The sequence below is a fragment of the Lynx canadensis genome, chromosome F2 (genome assembly GCF_007474595.2).
Source record: "Lynx canadensis isolate LIC74 chromosome F2, mLynCan4.pri.v2, whole genome shotgun sequence".
Classification (NCBI taxonomy): domain Eukaryota; kingdom Metazoa; phylum Chordata; class Mammalia; order Carnivora; family Felidae; genus Lynx; species Lynx canadensis.
The window spans coordinates 2,890,764-2,909,967 of record NC_044320.2 but is presented as its reverse complement, the minus strand read 5'-3'; the positions used below and the strand labels follow the sequence as shown (position 1 = coordinate 2,909,967).

The 19,204-nt window shown below is 48.2% G+C and overlaps 1 protein-coding gene across 1 annotated transcript in view; it reads right to left on the bottom strand.

Annotated features, from left to right (window-relative positions):
- PTK2 (protein tyrosine kinase 2) overlaps positions 1–18,588 on the bottom strand; it is a 241,902-nt gene extending 223,314 nt beyond the window's left edge. Inside the window, 3 exon segments of the mRNA XM_030304586.1 lie at positions 6,105–6,192; positions 9,545–9,641; positions 18,303–18,588. The gene's annotated coding sequence lies outside the window, so the exon portion shown is untranslated.
- Between the last annotated feature and the right edge of the window lie 616 nt (positions 18,589–19,204).

The window sequence follows — 19,204 nt, the reverse complement described above, 5'->3', positions numbered from 1 at the left end:
CCGTGCGTGGTATGGCGGCGGCAGACCGTTCACGCTGGAACTGACACGGCACGCAGTGCCATCCCACGTCCCTGCAGCTACACCGTGACACCTGCACCAGGGCTGCCACCTGGCTGGCAGCAGCTGGAAATGTCACCAGCCGTAAGAAGTGTCCCAGCACAGGTCCAACCCTTCAAAACGAGGGTTGTTAGCACAGAGATTCCCGCAGCAAAACCCGGGGACGGAGTCAGACAATAAAACACGTGAGGGAGAACGATTCTCTCTCCCCTGTTCCCAAATGCAACTGTCAAGGAGGCTACGTATTTGCTGTGCAATCACCGTCTAAAGGGCACCATGCAGAGGCTGCAACGAACACGTCTGGGCACACCGATGTCACCGGGCACACTTGCGTCACCAGAGACGGCACAGCGAGCCTCAAGAACACAGAGCAGCACACGCAATAAAGAAACAAAAAAGCAGCTCAGGAAGGTCCTATTACAACGCACCTTACTATGCCACAGGTTCTGTTATTACCACACACTCCAATACCCACCCTCTGATCATAAAATCACACGAAGACCTCATCATTTGAATTAATGGCCTTCTTATGCTCTGAAGTCAAACAAATTTTGATTTTTAAATGACAATTAAACATACACACAGTTTTCCACTTTAATCCCCCTCCCTGCCCACTGTTGCGGCTTTCCTAAAAAGGGTTTATTAGGAAAAAATGCTAAATAACTGCTCTGCAGGACATCAAAAAGCACCACATAGTAAGGAATAATGAGCAATCCTCTTGCAAACTTTGAAGAGACTTGACTTACAATCACAAGGAAGCCTTAAGTTTAGTGAAGCCACCTTGAATTATCTTCTGTGTACATTCTTATTTCTAGCAGTTTAAAATATAATTGTACCCTACAATTAGAGCTGACTAAAGACAGAGCTGAAGACCATATAATTAGGTTTGTCGTGAATCAGAGAAAACATCTTTTATTAATTTTTAAAGCTGGTAAAACTATTTTTCTCCAAAGCTACAAGAGCTTGAACGCTATGGAAGGAATCCTAAAATAATTAAACTTTAAAAAGTCTCTTCTGTTTTTATTTATATCTATAATATATAATCGTCTTACACAAAAACCACGTTATAAAGCCTTTAGGTCATGAAAAAATATAAAAAATCAAAGACTCCAAGATTATACGTTTTCAGAAACAGTGTCTGTGCTAAAATCTATTTTACTTAAACTTCTAGGATACCTAATCCAGAAAAATAAAATTTAATCCACTGGAAAGAAAAAGCGAGCTCAAGTGTGTGTATAAGTGAGTACGCCTCTGTGTGTGTGTGTGTGTGTGTGTGTGTGTGTGTGTGTGTATGATCTATGTGTGTATATACATAAGTCACCTATTTTTTTTTTAAGCTTGGCTTACTGAGGAAAAATGTACATGCAGTAAAACATTCAGTTAGATGGGTTCTGACTAACACATCCGGGGTATAACCGCCCCCGGAAGGGAAGCTATGGCCTATTTCCATCACCTACCAAGTGCCCTCATGCCCTTTTGTGCTCAATCCTCTCTTCCCCTTGTCTCAGCCCAAAGCAACCAGTGATCTGATGTGGTCTCATGGTTTTGGCTTTACCCAAACGTTATCAGGGTGGAATCACGGTTGCACAGAGCTCTGTGCCTTCACGTCATAGATGCTTTGCAGATTCTCACCCTTTGTCTTGAAGATGTCAGTAGTTAGCACCTTTCTGTTGCTGACCAGGATTCCACTGTGCGGGTGAACCACAACCATTTACCACTTGATGGACATCTGAGCTGTTTTCCATTTTAAGCAAGTATGAATAAAGCCGCTACACACGTTCATATACAGGCCTTTGCGTAGACACCAATTTTCATTTCTCTTGGGTAAAGACCTCGGGGTAGAATTCCTGGGTTGTATGGGAAGCGTATGTTCAATTTTATAAGAAACTGCCAAGCTCTTTTCCAAAGCGTTATAGTTACAACCCTCTGCACTCCCACCAGCAAAGCATGATACAGTTGTAGCTATTCCACATCCTTGCAACCGGGCACTGTCACCTTTTATTGTCTTGTTTCGTGCAAATGTGAGGCATTCTAGTAGGACTGCAATGCTACCTCGCTGTGGCTGTCATATGCACGTCCCTGATGAGTAACGATGGTGAGCATCTTCTGTGCTTATTGTGACCTACAGAAAAGGGACGAAATGTCTACTCAAATCTTTTGGCCATTTTTTCAAGTGAATTTTTTGTTAAAACACCTACCTTTTTAATAGTTTATCAAAGAAGAAATGCAGGAAAGTTTGTCTATTTTGTTAGGTCCCTTAGAATTTATTAGTAGACAAGCATCTAAACTGCTTCCTTGCCATCCCCACTTCCAATACCCTACCTGTGCCCCTCCAAATGTCTATGATATGCTAAGGCAGGTAGAAAGAAAAAGACATCCCCTCTGTCCCTTACTCAGGATGTACAAATCCCTGGAAAAGTTGCCTGTTTCCCTATTTTCACAAGTGTGTGATGAAAGCACATTGTTTCCTCAGTGTGAGCCAGGAACACCGACGAATGAGGACCACGTGCCATGGTTTGCAGAGACAACGCCAATGCATTCCCACATGGATATGTGGTTGACGCATGACAAAAAGGAAGTCCGATCCTGAGGACGGTCTGCGGGCCATTCAGTAGGGGGCAGCACTCCCCACTCTTACATCCAGGGCCCGCACACAGGACTGTAAGGGAACGTGAGAGCCTGCCGCCACCGTGTGGAGCCTGGGGCGGACTCCTCAGAAGCTAGCTCCAGCCTCTGCTCTAGGACACCGGGACAGAAATCACTACCTTGCCAAGTTACTACAAAAAACTAAATAGGATTCATGGGGCACCTGGGTGGCCCAGCCGGTTAAAGCATCCGACTTCAGCTCAGGTCATGATCTCACGGTTTGTGAGTTCGAGCCCCACATCAGGCTCTGCGCTGATAGCTTGGAGCCTGGAGCCTGCTTCGGATTCTGTGTCTCCCTCTCTTTCTGCCCCTCCCCTGCTCATGTTATCTCTTAAAAATAAATAAATGTTGGGGCGCCTGGGTGGCGCAGTCGGTTAAGCGTCCGACTTCAGCCAGGTCACGATCTCGCGGTCCGGGAGTTCGAGCCCCGCGTCGGGCTCTGGGCTGATGGCTCAGAGCCTGGAGCCTGTTTCCGATTCTGTGTCTCCCTCTCTCTCTGCCCCTCCCCCGTTCATGCTCTGTCTCTCTCTGTCCCAAAAATAAATAAACGTTGAAAAAAAAAATTAAAAAAAATAAAAAATAAAAAAAAATAAATGTTAAAAAAAATTTTAAAAAAACTACGATTCAAACACACAATAACTGACACATAAATGGTAAATATCACGATTATGACGTATAATTCCTGAATCAGAAACGTACCTAGACTGGCAAGATAAAGGATGCACTTCACAAAGCTCTGGGTAAAAGGTTGAACTTGAGACACGGCAGACCCACTGCACATGCAAGGTCCTGACCATCCATGAGCCGGCCAGGCATCGACAGAAAAGGTGTGGTAGCACAATTACATAAAAGGTGCCCTGGAGATGACAGTTATGAAAGATATTTATGGACTTTATTCCTTACAATTCTGCCTCAGCATTTCAAACTGAGCGACGCTTCTTTTCAAACGAAGCCAATCCAATCACTCTTGGTTCTGCACTATCTCACTGCCGATGGCTTATTTCCCCACAGGCTTCCAGAACTACGCCAAACAGTGAGGGCTGTGCTTGCACATCTCAAGGATACCTCCCAACCCTCCCACCAGTCCAGCTAGACACACAGCAGCCACCCCTTCAATATCCTGTGGTCACTCATCCTGCTCACATAGTATTCAGTCCTGCATGACCAGTGGCTGGCTGCCTTTGTGACAGATATTCAATAAACAATTTTCCATGAACCATTTCATGACATCAACAGTTTAAGATTATCTCTTAGGGGCCCTTGGGTGGCTCAGTTGGTTAAGCATCCAACTTTGGCTCAGGTCATGATCTCATGGTTTGTGGGTCTTAGCCCCACATCAGGCTCTGTGCTGACAGCTCGGAGCCTGGAGGCTGCTTCACATCCTGTCTCCCTCTCTCTCAGCCCCTCGCCAGCTTGCATGCTCTCTCTCTCAAAAATAAATGAACACTAAAAAAAAGAGACTATCTCTTGGATTCAAGTGTCCTGCTATATCCTACACTCAGGTTTTAAGACCTTAAAAATTTATGACAGGAGGGGCACATGGGTGGCTCTGTAGGTTAAGCATATGACTTTGGCTCAGGTCATGATCTCACAGTCCTTGAGTTCGAGTCCCTGATCGGGCTCTGTGCTGACAGCTCAGAGCCTACCGCCTACTTCAGATTCTGTGACTCCCTCTCCCTCTGCCCTTCCCCTGCTCACACTCTCTCTCTCAAAAATAAATAAATGTTAAAAAAAAAATTTTTTTTTTAGGGGCACCTGGGTGGCTCAGTTGGTTAAGCGTCCAACTTCAGCTCAGGTCATGATCTCATGGTTTGTGGGTCTGAGCCCCGCATCAGGCTCTGTGCTGACAGCTCGGTGCCTGGAGCCTGCTTCAGATTCTGTGTCTCCCTCTCTCTCCGCCCCTCCCCTGCTCATGCTCTGTCTCTCAAAAAATAAATAAACGTTAAAAAATTTTTAATTAAAAAAACCTTTTTTTTAAATAAAAAAGGAAATTTATGACAGGAGCACCTGGCTGGCTTGGTCGGTGGAGCACATGACTCTTGATCTTGGGGTTGTGAGTTTGAGCCCCACACTGGGTGTAGAAATTACTCAAAAAATATAATCCTTAAAAAAAAAATAAGAAATGAAACATTCATGACAGATGCTGAACAATCTGAATGTCCCATTTCCCAAGAAAACCTCTTTAAAATTCTTCGAGGAAGAGTCCGTAACTACTACATCTGACCTAGCAAGGCGCCACAACACAGGCTTTCTAAGTTAACAAATCTCATCCAGCTCTGCTTATTCCCACTCTCTCCACCAAGAATGTCCTTCCCCAACTACTGCCAACCCTTCTCACCCCTGCTCCCTCAGGAAGACATGGTGCCCTCCCTCCCGGCTTCCCATCACTGTCTTCCCAATTAGCATTTTCTTATTTTTTTTAATTTTTTTAAGTTTATTTATTTATTTTGAGAGAAGGAGAGAAAGCACAAGTGTGGTAGAGGCAGAGAGAGGGAGAGAGAGAGAGAGACAATTCCGAGCAGGCTCTGAGCTGACAGCAGGGCTTGAACCCACGAACTGTGAGATCATGACCTGAGCTGAGATCAAGCATCAGAGCTTAGGGCACCTGGGCGGCTCAGTTGGTCGAGTGTCTGACTTCAGCTCAGGTCATGATCTCACTGTTGGTGGGTTCGAGCTCCGCATCGGGCTCTGTGCTGACAGCTCAGAGCCTGGAGCCTGCTTTGCATTCTGTGTCTCCCTCTCTCTCTGCCCCTCCCCACCTGCACTCCATCTCTGTCTCTCAAAAATAAATAAATGTTAAAAAAAAAAAAAAAAGAGTTGGACGCTGAACCAACTGAGCCACCCAGGCGCCCCCGAATCACCATTTTCTACCTGGTCGCATCCATTCCGGCCAGATCTGCCCTGTGTCCTCAACCCTGGTACCATTTCTAGCAGGCCAAGAGAGTGACCTGTCCCTCACGGAAGGAAGCAGATGTCCCTGGGGGTGAAGACAGAAGTAATACGCTTGAGTACATGGAAAATGTTGTTAAGAGGTCTGGCTTCCTTATAAAGCTGTCAGAGTGAGAACTCTTAAGAATGTCAAGCAAACAGGAAAAAAAAAAAAGTGGCAACTCTAAGTTCAAAAAAACGGAAAACCAAAGCCGAACAAAAAGGAAATGGAATCATGTTACATTAACTGGCTCAATAGTGAGCAACATTAACAAAGTCAAAACAATTAACCAAAATGTGGATCTAAACAAACATTGTGACAGAACTCTGGGGGGAAGGAAGAAAGAAGTCCAAAATGTAACTTTTTCTAAAGCCGACGCACGATGGCACCTGACCCCACACACACGTGGCTGAGGATCGGGGGTGTAAACACCCGAAGCAGCAGCGAGGCACGATTACACGATTACACGCACCTGTGGGAGGCGGACGTGGAGGGCGGGGCAGGGCCCTGGGGTCTGCGTTCACCTTCAACACTGCTCTGGACACACGCACGTGCCACCCCTGGACAAAGCGGAATTTCTAATTAAGAAAAGGAAACAATCTCTAATAGAAGCATTTCAGGCAGGACAAGTGTTTTCCTAGAACTTTTAGACCACTACTCTGTTCCCCCTTGAACAGTCTCTTGGGACACTGCGAGTGCCGGTCCCCATGCCCCCAAGAGGCAGGGCGGCGAGGGCGGCACACGTGGCCTGACACCTGGCGCCACGCCCACCGGCCACAAGCGTGGAGAAAGCTGCTGTCAGCTCTGCACCTGACCTGAGAACACCACCACGTCCCTCGAGGACGTGGCCGGGCTGGGCTGCTCAGCACCCAGACGGGTGGGTAAGCGTGAGGGTGACCGTGCACCCTGGACCTCAGTCACCCGCACGCAATCCGTCTCGCTACTCTCTCCAGCTTCAAACCACCATCCTGGCAGGCATTCCGTCTCACCACTCCCCCTAACCGCTCTGGGCGCCGCCGGAGAGCCCCCAAGTCACCAAACCCAAAGGTCAAACCCCAACCCTCATCTGGACCTTTCCTGACACTTCACAGAGCTGCTCACATCCAGTCCCGGAACGTTCTCTTCCCCTCTTCCCACGGCGCCAGCGCTTCCGGTTTTCCGGACACCCGCTCGGAGCCCACCACGGCTCCCCCTGGTCCTGGGCTCAGCCCTCCTGCCACCTCCTCCCTGTGCTCACCCGCTCCGTGACCAGAGCGCCACTGCCTTTTCACTGCCACTCCCAGCTCGGATGCCTGCTCACAACTGCCCCCGTGACAGCCCTCCTGGGATCCCTGCGGGCCGCAAACCCAGAGTGCCCACGAGCCAGTCCGCCTCTGCCCCTCTAAACCGAGTTCCGCCCGTGGCGGCCCAGAGCCTTGGAGCCGACTCAACTCCTCCCTCGCTCCTCACACCCCTCATCCAATCTGTCGGCAGATCCTGCCGGTTCTACCTTCAAGATCCACCCGGGGCCCGACTGCTTCTCACCACCCCCAGTCTCCCTGCCCCGGTCCAAGCCTCCGCACCCGGTTCCCTCCACAGCCTCCGGCTCTCCTCAGCTCGGCCCCCCACCCCGCCTCCCCGCGTCTACTCCCAACACGCCGGCTTTTCAAACCTCGGTCGCACGCATCTCCACGCTGAACAACGACTGACAGCTGCCCTCCACAGCCCACCACCAGCACTGCCTGATGCTACGGACTCTCTGTTGGATAAACGGCCACAGAACCTCAGGGTTCAATCTATGTCAATTGTTCTCAGCTGTCTTGATGCTACAAGAGCTGTCTTTATTCACAGAATGGGGGTTTGCAGAATGGGTCTGTGCTCTCTGGGCAGCCTTCCTTTCCATCTACCGCCTCCCTACACCCCATTAACCCTGAACATAACGTCCATACACACACCAGCAATTCCACTCCTCTGAAAACTTGTCCTTGCTTTCCTAGAATTCCGATTGGAAAACACCTCCAACCCAAGTCTGTGCCTCCTAACACAACACCCGACAACGAAGCAAGAACCGAAGAGAACCTGATCCATCCTACAGGGGCTCCAGGGGACCACGGCACTCAGGTAAATCAAGGGACCCGCATCTCAGCACATCGTGAAGTTTACGCTGTGCGAAGCCAGGCTTACTCGTGCGGCCTCACCATTTGTCCAGAATTGGGGGAAACAACTATAGGAAGACTGGTTAGAAGGTAATTTTCCTGGATTTACATATTTTCAAACAGGGGGAGGAGAGCACCAAACCAGAAGCAGCAGATTACGTCCTGAGGCCCAAGGTCCAGTGAGCCATGAACTGGCTCTTGGTTCGTTGCCTCCCCACCCCCTGTCACTGCACATCACATTAAGGAGCAAAGTTTCGTGTCGTTTGTCCAAAATAGTGCCTCCCCATGAAATGGTCCCGTGCTCTACCACAATGAAATATTTTTAACAGCTAATGAACCTGATATTCTCTCTCTTATTTAAATCTAGTAGGAAAAGAGAACTTATTATGTGGCAAGCATTAAATATTCCTTCATCCAGCATTTAGTGAAAACCATGTGTGGGTTAAGCAGAAAAGATGCCAGATGAAATAACAAAATCTTTGCCCTTAAAGACTCAGAAACACAGACTCGCACCCAAATAAATATAACGCACTGTCATAGGAAGAAACACAGACTATGGAGGGGGCTCGGGGGCCAACGGCAGATGTAAGTAGCCGGGCGTGGCCCTCCCCACACTGTCCCCTAAGGGCACCGGCACACAGAGCAAGCACCTCTCGCAGCCAAGAAAAAAGGGTAGGAAGGCCTTACTTGGAAACTGAAACTGCATGACCTCATTTCCCTCCCGAAGCACCTAATCCTCACAGAGACAAAAGTGAGTCTGGAGGAGAAACGGGAACAAAGAAGGAAAGCGAACTGACCCCCAGAAGGAAATGGAAAAATAATCCAGGGCCCGGCCCTTAAACATCGAAGACAAAGATACTGCCCAAAGTCAAGTTCAACAGAGTTATAAATCATCATGGATTCTGAATCCATGAAGTCTGCGTTCAGGAGGCTTTTACCAAAGCAACATGTCAGTAAAATAAAATGCTCATGAGAGATTTACGACTCTTTACCACCTGTCTGTCCTCGCTCAACCACTGGACCCACCAGAACATAAGACAAACGGGGACAGAATCTCAACCCTACAACTTCCCAACTACGGAGAGAGCGCACAACAAGCACCAAGGCTACAAATGACAAACAGCCCAATTTCTGGGGCTGTTTTCCTCTCACTTCTGCGGGGGAAACACCACCAAATAAATATGAATCGCTGACATGTGTGACTGCGGAGCACATTACACATTTCTTACAGCGTGTCTGCCACAACCCCGGGAGAGAGGTCCCTATGTCGGCGAGAGCAAGGTGCACGCAGTCAGGAAGAGTGAGCAGAGACGAGAAAGCCGGGTCTCGGTGGTTAGCCAAGAGTCGGCAGGAACCCAGAGCCCATGAGAATAAGATGCGACTAAACAGCACGTGCTCCGAAGTCAGGCCGAGTTCGCATCCCGGCCTTGCTGGTTTACTAAAGTAACCCCTGACCTGTTCCGGTTAGGCAAACGTGAAACAGGGGCGCAGGTGGCCTCACTCACGGGGCTGTGGGGAGACCCGCTCAGTAGGTGGAGCTCAGAGTGTCTCGGCCGTCGCTACTGTCGTTACTACCACCGCTGACAGCACCGCGGCCCTGCCTGCCTCTCTCCGCACAGAACAGCACAGAACAACTTCTACGCCTTCCCTCACGTCACACACTCTGCAAAATCAACTAGCTTTTATTTGTTTCTAGTGTATGCCAAAGAAACCCTGAGACAGGTGAAAGAAAAATCAGGACAAAAAACCAAGACCCAAGCAAGAGAATTATACTCACAGTTCTGAAGGCCACGGTAACTCTGCGAAGAAGTCAATCAGCGATTTAAAGAAAATCTCCTAGTTTCTCCTTCCTCTTTCCATAGTCGTCAGAGAACCTGACAAGGAGAGACAACACACATATAGAAAACCGCCCTTCTTTCACTTTTTCAAAGCTCTGCTGAGCTCACCAGCCCAGCCAGTTCCCCACACCACCCCCCAGCCCCCCCACCCCGCACTGGGCGAGACCTGGCATGAGGGGTAAAAATGGCACCAGGTCCCTGTCTCCAAACCTACCTTCTAGTTAAGGAAACATATGTGAAGCAGCTGAAAATTGCTAATACATGTCGAAACCATAAATTAACAGCGTGTACAGTTAGCTGGTGAGTGCAGGGTATAACGACAGTATACACGTCCATTTCACCCCCACCTCCTACTAAAATCGTACTAGAAACATACTTTTAAAAATGTTTTCCACAGCACGGGGAGAACTAAAAGGAGAAAAAGGCCAAACTATTGGAGGCTCTGAGAAAATCTTCTAACATGGAAGACCGAGACCCAAAAAACAGGATAAAGAAGAAACCTGGAAGAAACAGAAACTATAAAAGACGAGAAGTGTAGTAAATGCGCCAGCAGGCCCGAGGGAGCCAGATCCTCCTTCAGCAGCGGACACAGGGAGAACCGAGTCCCTCTACACAGGAGGGGCCTAGAACTCGGGCCTAGCAGCACCAGCGCGGGCAGAGCAGGGGGAAGGAAGAAGGCACGGCCCCAAACGCAGAGGACTCGGGGAAGGCCGCTGAAGCTGCAATCTCGACGCCAGGCACCACGTGGCTCTCCCTGCGACAGAAGACGGGGGTCATTCCCTGGAAAAAGCAGAGCGTCCGCGGACCGAAGTCACCCTGCGCAGCTGCACTAAACAGAGGTGGAGTTAATCGCGGCGCACGCGCACAGTCAATGGTGAATTCTCCGGCTGCCCTACCACAGCACGCACATGCAGGCTCACACTTGGCTCCCAGATTCCCAAGTCAGAATTCCGCAAGAAAGACACTGGAGAAGATTTCTGTGGAATCTGATCAGCCCGAGAAGATAGATCTGAAGATACTACCACTGGGGACCCCTAACAAATGGCCCACTTCAGCAATATCCTGAAGTCAAAGGGCCCCACCTTTGTCCCTTGTCAGACAGGAGAGGGAAGGAAACAACCTGAAAGAAACAGAGACTACACAAACTATCAACAATCTAGGGATAAGACGACACTGCAATCAATAAACAAAAATAGGATGCTCTTTTAAAAGAACAGGAAAAGGGCCCTTGGAAATCTAAGGAATCTTTTTGAAAACAGAAATAATAAACTAAAAAAAGGTTAAGTCAAATTGAAATCATCTCCCTAAAAAGAGAGTAAAAAGGCAGAGAGAGAGAGAGAGAGAGAGAGAGAGAGAGAGAGAGAGAGGAGAAGCAAAGGAAGGATATAAATAATGAGAAAAAGGTATTAAGAAAATCATGACCTTTGTCCAGAAGAGCCAACTTCTGGATAATAAGACTTCCAGAAAGACAAAATAAGAAAACAAAAGGGAGGAAAACCTCAGCACAATAATGCCAAAAAGTCTTCCCAGAACCGAATACCAGTTGCCAGAATGGACTCGCTGAATATGCAGAACAGTAGATGAAAACGGACCCACACAAAGTATACCATCATGACATTTCAAAACACTTGGACAAATTTTAAAACTCCTACGAGCTTCTAAAGATGGGAGGGGAAAAACATTACATACAAAGAATAAATTAGAACAGCTTCTGAATTCAAAAGCAGTGACATGGAAACAACAAGGCAACGGGGCAATCTTTGAATTTATGAGCAAAAATGAACGCCACTACAGAACTCTACACCCAGCCAGACTCTCAGTCAAGTTTCAATCACACAAGGTCCCACACAGTCGATCTCCTAAGCATCCTGTGACAGAAAGCCACTGAAGGAAGTCTTCCAGCAAAATGGGAGCTTCAACAAAAAGTGAGGAGGGCATGAGCTTCCATGAAGAAGGGGAAAGGGAGCCCCCAGGATGACGATGAGGGGAGATGCCAGAATGGTGAGGGAGAGGGGGAAGCAAGTCCAGGTTGGTATAGTGCTGCTCAAAAGGAGGGAACGCTGAAGGCTGTCTTCACCTTGCCCAAGGACACTGCACCATCTTTTTACATGTAATTTTTTGTAATGTTCATTTATTTTGGAGAGAGAGAGAGAGAGACAGAGCGCAAGCGGGGGAAGAGCAGAGAGAGAGGGAGTACACAGAATCCGAAGCAGCTCCAGGCTCCGAGCTGTCAGCACACAGCCCAACGTGGGGCTCAAACCCATGAACCGCAAGACCATGACCTGAGCCGAAGTCAGACACTTAACCGACTGAGCCACCCCGTCGCCCCAACTGTACCATCTTTTTAAAGTGATTAACACCTACGGGTGCCTGGGTGGCTCAGTCAGTTAAATGTCTGACTCTCGATTTCAGCTGGGGTCAGGATCTCATGGTTTCATGAGTTCGAGCCCCACATCAGGCTCTGGGCTGATGTGCGGAGCCTGCTTAGGACTCTCTCTCTCTCTCCCTCTGTTTCTACTTCTCCCCTGCTCATGCTGTCTCTCTCTCTCTCTCTCTCTCTCTCTCTCTCTCAAAATAAATAAACTAAAAAATAAATAAATAAAGTGGTTGACTCCTAGATGACATACTCTACCCAAATGAGGAAGTCAGTGAAGAAGGACAAAGCAAGAGTTGCCCCAAACATAAAATCCAAGTTTGGAGAAAAGCCTAAAGATGAGAACAAAGGAACCAGGGACAACACAAGAAGAGGCCTAAGGAGCAACCAGCTCAGAAGAGAAGAGAGCGAGCTCTCTAGGACATCGTCTCCCAGAAATAAGACGTGAACAAAATCTGGGTCTATAGGACCATGTGGAAACATTACTAAGAAGCTACTGGGAAGTATGGGGAAAATAAGCAACAGGGCATCAAAGGCTTAAGAATGTGGGCAGCTGAACAAAGACAGACAGGCACCATACCACCCTGCGCACACCTCTGCCACAGACAGGGCTGAGCCACGGTACCACCAGCACCGACTGACTTGTCTCCCCTCCCTCGGCTGGAAAGACCTTCCGGAGAGGACCACTTCTCATCTGGCTGTTGCTTTTCAGAGCCCAACACGATGCCTGCTGTAAGAGTACACACAACAGCACTTATCACATACTGAGCGTTTACCATGCATACCCGCTACCCTTCTAGAGAGCTAGAAATCAAAGACATACGGCCTTTGCTAACCTTCAGAGTTTCAACTCCGCCCTGCCCCCCGAGAAAACAAATATTTATCCTATATCCACATTCTTCCCAAAAGATGAAAAAGTTTTATAAGCCTGAATGAACTTAACAGTCCAGCTATCCCCAATGGAACCCAAGACCCGAGGGTACTTTTCTGACATTACATGCACCGTGTGATGTGAAAACAGTGCCAGCCTGGACATCAGGACACCTGGTTTCTGGAACTTTAGAATTCTTACTTTTGAAGAAGGGAAAATCCCAACTCCTTGATATGACCTGTCGGTCCCTGACTGATCAAGCCCAGTCTCTCACTTGATCTCGCATGAATCCTATAAAGTTAAGCCATTCGCAATCTACAGAACCACCTGTGGCCTCTCTCACACCTCCGCCGGGCCCCTTCACCCCCCTCTACCCGATCCTCCTCCCCTGGCTCACCCTGGCCCAAGCCGTGCCCCGCCCCCGGGTGAGACGCCTCTCTCCTGCACCCCCTCAGCACTCCTTCATGGGACACGGGCATCTGCGGAGTGACCGACACATGTCACACGCTACACCAAGCACTGGGTGACATGGCGATGCACAAGAGAGACACGACCCTGCCTCGAAGGACTCCCGTGGTGTAGCTTCCTGTTCAACACAGTAGAGCGGATGTTAAATCTCACCTGTCAGAGTCTTCCTCCACCCAAACAGCAAGATTCTGGGCACGGTGACGGCCTCTTTTAGCTCTGCAGCCTGAGGACATGCATCTCAGATAAATAGTTTAGGCACTATTAAATACAGCAAAGTGAGGGTCAAGAAAGCCCCAGTGGCTGCAGCAGGTTAAGTAACATTCGCTTTTTAGACAAAAGCCCTTTTTTTATTGCCTTTTTCTTTTTTTGGGGGGGGGGGGGGCTCTTTGCTGTTAGGACTATAATCCTAAAAATGTCATTCATGGAAGTCTTGCAAGTCAGCTGGAGCTGGCTTTCTTCTCCTTGCTAAGTACAAAGGCAGGACGGCCCGATTCCTCCCACGTCCTCCCGTCCAAGGAACAGCGCAGACTGGACCAAACACCCAATCATGTCTGCAGAAGCAGTAAACCTGTACTTGATGCACGAAGGCCTAATGACGAATAACTGAACATATGCGCTGGCTTGCAGTGCCTTCTAGTTGCCTTTTGCTTCCTGTTGTATTTTAGGAGAATTCAAGCAAACAGCCACACTGCACTTCATCAGCACCCGGCCTCCTGCCTGCCTGCTACCTGCGCAGCGGGCGGGACCTTACGGCAGGGCCACATCCAGCGCTCCTACGTCCTGCACAGCTTGGTCTTTGTTGAGAATATGCATCTACGCTTTTTAACTACGGAACTGATAAAATATAAGCATAAAAATGTGACATTGTTCCAATAGGGCAGAAAACTAGGTATTTCCCAAACTAGTATACTTAAAATGCTTAAATTCTTTTGCCCCAGGCACAGAAAAATTAAACTTGGCTCACTATACAATGAAACATATTGTCAGTTCCTTGAAGATATTTTTAAGATGGATACTCTCTACCTTTTTGGCCTGAGTGGGTACATTTAAGATACCTCTACAGAGACGCCTGAGGGGCGCCCGGATTGCTCAGAGATGCTTGGGCTGGTCTGAACTGTCTTCCCTTCTAACATGCAAACTAAGACGTCCCACCAGCTGCAGCGCACTCTGACTCTGCGCTTCCTTAGCACACATCAGACTTCCCATCGACACCTGCTTACAGTGTTTTCATTTCAGTGCGCAGTCCAACCTGGACAGTCCCTGAGGCCACCTCTCACTCGCCCTGACGACAGGGACGGCGGCGTCTGTGGAGGGGGTGGGGTCACGGCTCTGTCCCAAGTGCTTCACAAGCACCAGCTCCTTTTTTTGTTTTTTAATGTTTATTTATTTTTGAGAGAGAGACAGAGTGCAAGCAAGGGAGGGGCAGAGAGAGGGAGACACAGAAGCTGAAGCAGGCTCCAGGCTCTGAGCTGTCAGCACAGAGCCCGACACGGGGCTCGAACCCACGAACCATGAGATCATGACCTGAGCGGAAGTCGGAGGGTCAACCGACTGAGCCACCCAGGCACCCCATAAGCACCAGCTCCTTAATCCTCACGGCCCTCACGGGTTACTACTCTTTTCCCATTTTACGTACGAGAAAACAAAGTCCAAAAAAAGTTAAGAAATTTTCCAAGGTCACACAGCAAACAAGGGAGAGACCGGGCATTCAAATACCTGCTTATTAGCACTCTTAGGACCATGATGCTAGGGACGAGGTGGGGGGGGGGGGGGGGGGGGGGGGGGGAGTTGGTTAAGCATCCGACTCTTGATTTCGGCTTAGGTCATGATCTCATGGTCATGGGATAGAGCCCCGTGTCAGATTCTCTCTCTCTTAAGATTCTCTCTCTCTTGGGGCGCCTGGGTGGCGCAGTCGGTTAAGCGTCCGACTTCAGCCAGGTCACGATCTCGCGGTCCGTGAGTTCGAGCCCCGCGTCGGGCTCTGGGCTGATGGCTCGGAGCCTGGAGCCTGTTTCCGATTCTGTGTCTCCCTCTCTCTCTGCCCCTCCCCCGTTCATGCTCTGTCTCTCTCTGTCCCAAAAATAAATTAAAAACGTTGAAAAAAAAAATTAAAAAAAAAAAAAAAAAGATTCTCTCTCTCCTCCCCACCCCCACTGCCCCTTCCCCACTTGCTCCCCCCCCTCCCAAAAAAAAACCTTGATGCTGCTCTGGCTTCCCAAGTTAACCAGGTATTATCACCGCTATTATCACTGGACGCGGTTTGGGCTTCCCAAAGCAAACACGACAGGAAAGTTCCAAAGTAAAGCTGAGTAACATTCAACATGACATATTGACAAATTATTAGATATCTGGTTTAAAGCAAGCATGTAGGCTGAGCCCCTGGCAAAGGAATGGTCGGCGATGCTAGCTGCCAAATAAAGCCCAAGTCCATTATTTCTTAAGGTGCAACATCCTAACAATTTAAATCGTTTGTGAAGGTCTCTAACTTACAAACTAGACAACCACTTCACACAGGTGTCCCTTCCTCTAAGTTCAGTCTAGCGACAGCTGCTGCACTCTGACAAGCTGTAACCTGTGTTCTGAAAGGACACAGGTCAGAAGTAACTTTCTGGAAAACCAAAGACATATAAAGAACGCGAACATGATTATGAGAATGATCAGGGCAGACAAAAGCTTCTTTTTGCCTCAAAATAATTTTCTAGCCAAACACATTCTACTACAAGACTGTGGAGCAGCTCAAAGGTCATAGGTCATAGGTCACCACATCCCCTTCATCTCTGTGCCAGTGCGTGGTACGGGGTCTGCCATCCAGGAGGTCGTAAGCTACTGACAACACGAATACGTTAAGGGAAGAGAAGAGGCAAGGTTACTCCTTTCTGAAAAGCCAGTATTAGCAACGGCAACAACCACTGCCTGTCGTACACGCAGAGTAAACGCCGAATGTAAACTGCTTCCGCTTCTTAGACACGCTGGACAAACTCAGGAGGGAACGATTAAGATCAGCTTTTAAATTCCCACAGCAGAAACAGCTACATTGTTAGGAACAGTATTTGCTGAACCTTGGGCTGATTCTTCCCTAAAAAGCGATTATTACTAGGACTGGCCAGATACCAAGAGCCACGGTATATCACATTTATAAAAGAGTTACAATAATCTCTACCTAACAGACAAAGAGATTTAGGGCTTGAGTAACTGGGTGGACACGCAGGAAGTGAGGACCGAATCTGAAATTCAAAGCACACCTGTCCAGCACCCATTCTTAACCACCCTTCTAGTCTACACTACACGCGATGTCCCCAGAAATCCTACTGTACAAAAGCTTAAAGATATGAAAAGAAATCACCATTCTACTCAAATTAATTAACAGGCACAGTTAATATATTCAAAACAAGGCAACCCTTCATACTCACAAGAACCAACAGCTACGGACCGTGAGCCAAATTCAAGAAGTACTTAGAAGGAAATCTGCTGCAGGGCCTGGGAGTGGTGGCTGATCACGAGAGACAGTCCTCTGGGCATCTGACAGAATCCAGCTGAAACTGGAGATCGTTACCTGTGTGATGGGAACGGTCTGCAAAGCAAAGGGTCCCAGATCTAGGGAAGGAAGAGCGAAGGAGCAACCAGAAACCCTGGACAGAATAACTGCAGAAACCACCTGATGACTCTGAAAAGTGAACTGTAGCAGGAAGGAAGGCTAGGCTGGAACTCAAACCAGCAGATTTAAATATGACGTAGAGTCTCCTAACAGGATACCCTAAATGTGGAGGACACACCCCAAACTTATCCAGCATAGGAAGAGCCAGGAAAACAATTCCCACGGGAAAAGAAAATCAAGACAAGCCAATACCATGATGAAACAAATGTCAGAATAGCCCATAAGGACTTGAAAACAGCTACTGTACAAGTAAGTCTACAAACAAGCACACATAACATACTTGATATCACAAAATCTTCTTTTCCTTCTATCTCTTAAACCCACTGACTTTGGCCCCCACCACTCCACGGAAAGTTCTCCGTCCGAGACTACCAATAACCACTGCACTGCTCAACCCAATCACTACTGCTCAGGTCTCGACCTTTCGGCAGCAACTGGCAAGAACTGATCTCCCACGCCCCGTCTCGTGATTTTCCTCTTACCTCACAGATGCTCTCCCCTCATCTTCAAACCAGGTGATTCCAGACTGTCCCAAGGCTCTCTCCTTTCTCCTCTTAGCCATGCTTACCTCCCTGGTAAGCTCACTTCAAATGCTGTTTCTATGCTAACAACCTTAAAACTCGTATCTCTAGCTCAGACCAGCTGTCCCACTGTTGTGCTGGACCGACTGTTGCCAACACCACATCATGGACACCACCTCTGCCTTCTGTGCATCAGTGAGGAGAGGGCAGAGCTACATTTCCCTAAACCCCTGCCTGATACAACTCAGGGTTGGAGTTAAATAGTAAGAGGCAAGATTGGCAAAATGAAAAAAAAAAAATTTACTCTCTTGAACTCTGCCAGCACTCCCAACAGTAGTGATGGATTCTGATTCCCTGTATTGAGAAATATCTAGCAGGGTGCCTGGGTGGCTGAGTCAGTGGAGCGCCCAACTCTTGATTTCAGCTCTGGTCATGATCTCACGGTTGTGAGATCAAGCCCCACATCAGCCTCTGCGCTGGCAGTGCGGAGCCTGCTTGAGATTCGCTCGCTCTCTCTCTCTCTCTCTCTTTCTCTGCCCCTTCCCACTCACTTGCTCTCTCTCTCTCTCTCAAAATAAATAAATGTGAAAGAAAGAAAGAAAGAAAGAAAGAAAGAAAGAAAGAAAGAAAGAAAAGGAAAGAAAAATCTAGAGTGGCTTGTGTTTTCGTGACCAAACCCTGCAGGTACAGCCTATGCTGGGACCAGCTTCCAGGTCACTTGGAGAAGCGGAACACCACCAAAGAGAACTGAACAGAACGTCCAACACCCCAAAGCTCAGGTGCTGACTGACCTTCCCCCTCTACAAACCTTCTTACACAGTCTTCTCTGTTCACAACGCCCTCCTTCCAACTGCTGAGGCTGGAAACAAAGGATGTCATCCCCATCTCTTCTCTTCCTCCCACATTCCGCATCCAGTCTGCTCAGCAAATCATGCTGGTTCTTCCCACAAAACTGGCCCGGACACTGTCCCCTTGCCATCAGGCTCACCAACACCATTCAGACGTGAGCCACCATCATCACCCACTCCAACGACTACAGCACCACAGGACAGGCCTCCTCGCTCCCCACTTTGCCACCCTAGTGCATACGCTCAACACGGCGGGCCGATTCCAAATCTAACTCAGATGGCGTCACTTCCCTGCTCAAAACCCTAAACGGTCTCTCTGTTTACATGGATGACAAGGAGTTCATTAGATCACATTTGGCTGAACAGTGGAGGAAATGTGTTGAGGAAAAGTAAACTTGTTTACAACTACTAGCCTTCCAGAAGAACAGTTGCTCAGACATGAGGACATCAGAGTAACACGGACAGTTAAGGAACGAGGCACATGACTGAGCTGATTCCCTTGGTCGCTGCTGAGTCAACAGGTGTTACCCATATTGCCTGGCTGTTCACTCAAGGAGTCAATGTGACTGAAGAATTGGCCTCTAAGAATAGTCTGTGTGGAGCTGCTGGTGAGAATATTTTCAGAGAGACTGAGAAAACACCAATTTCATACAACCTGAAGAGGAATCTGCTAAGATGTGTTACAAGTGATGATGGCAAAAATCCATGTAGAACAAAAGGTTTACCTGGAAAATCTACAAAGAGTATGAAAACGTAAGTTGCTTAAAGCATTTAAACACGCTTATTTAAACTATCGTTCTTCAATGTATTATTCACCAGCAGGTGCTCTGTGGAAAGTATTTTCATCTACCACGTGTCGCTG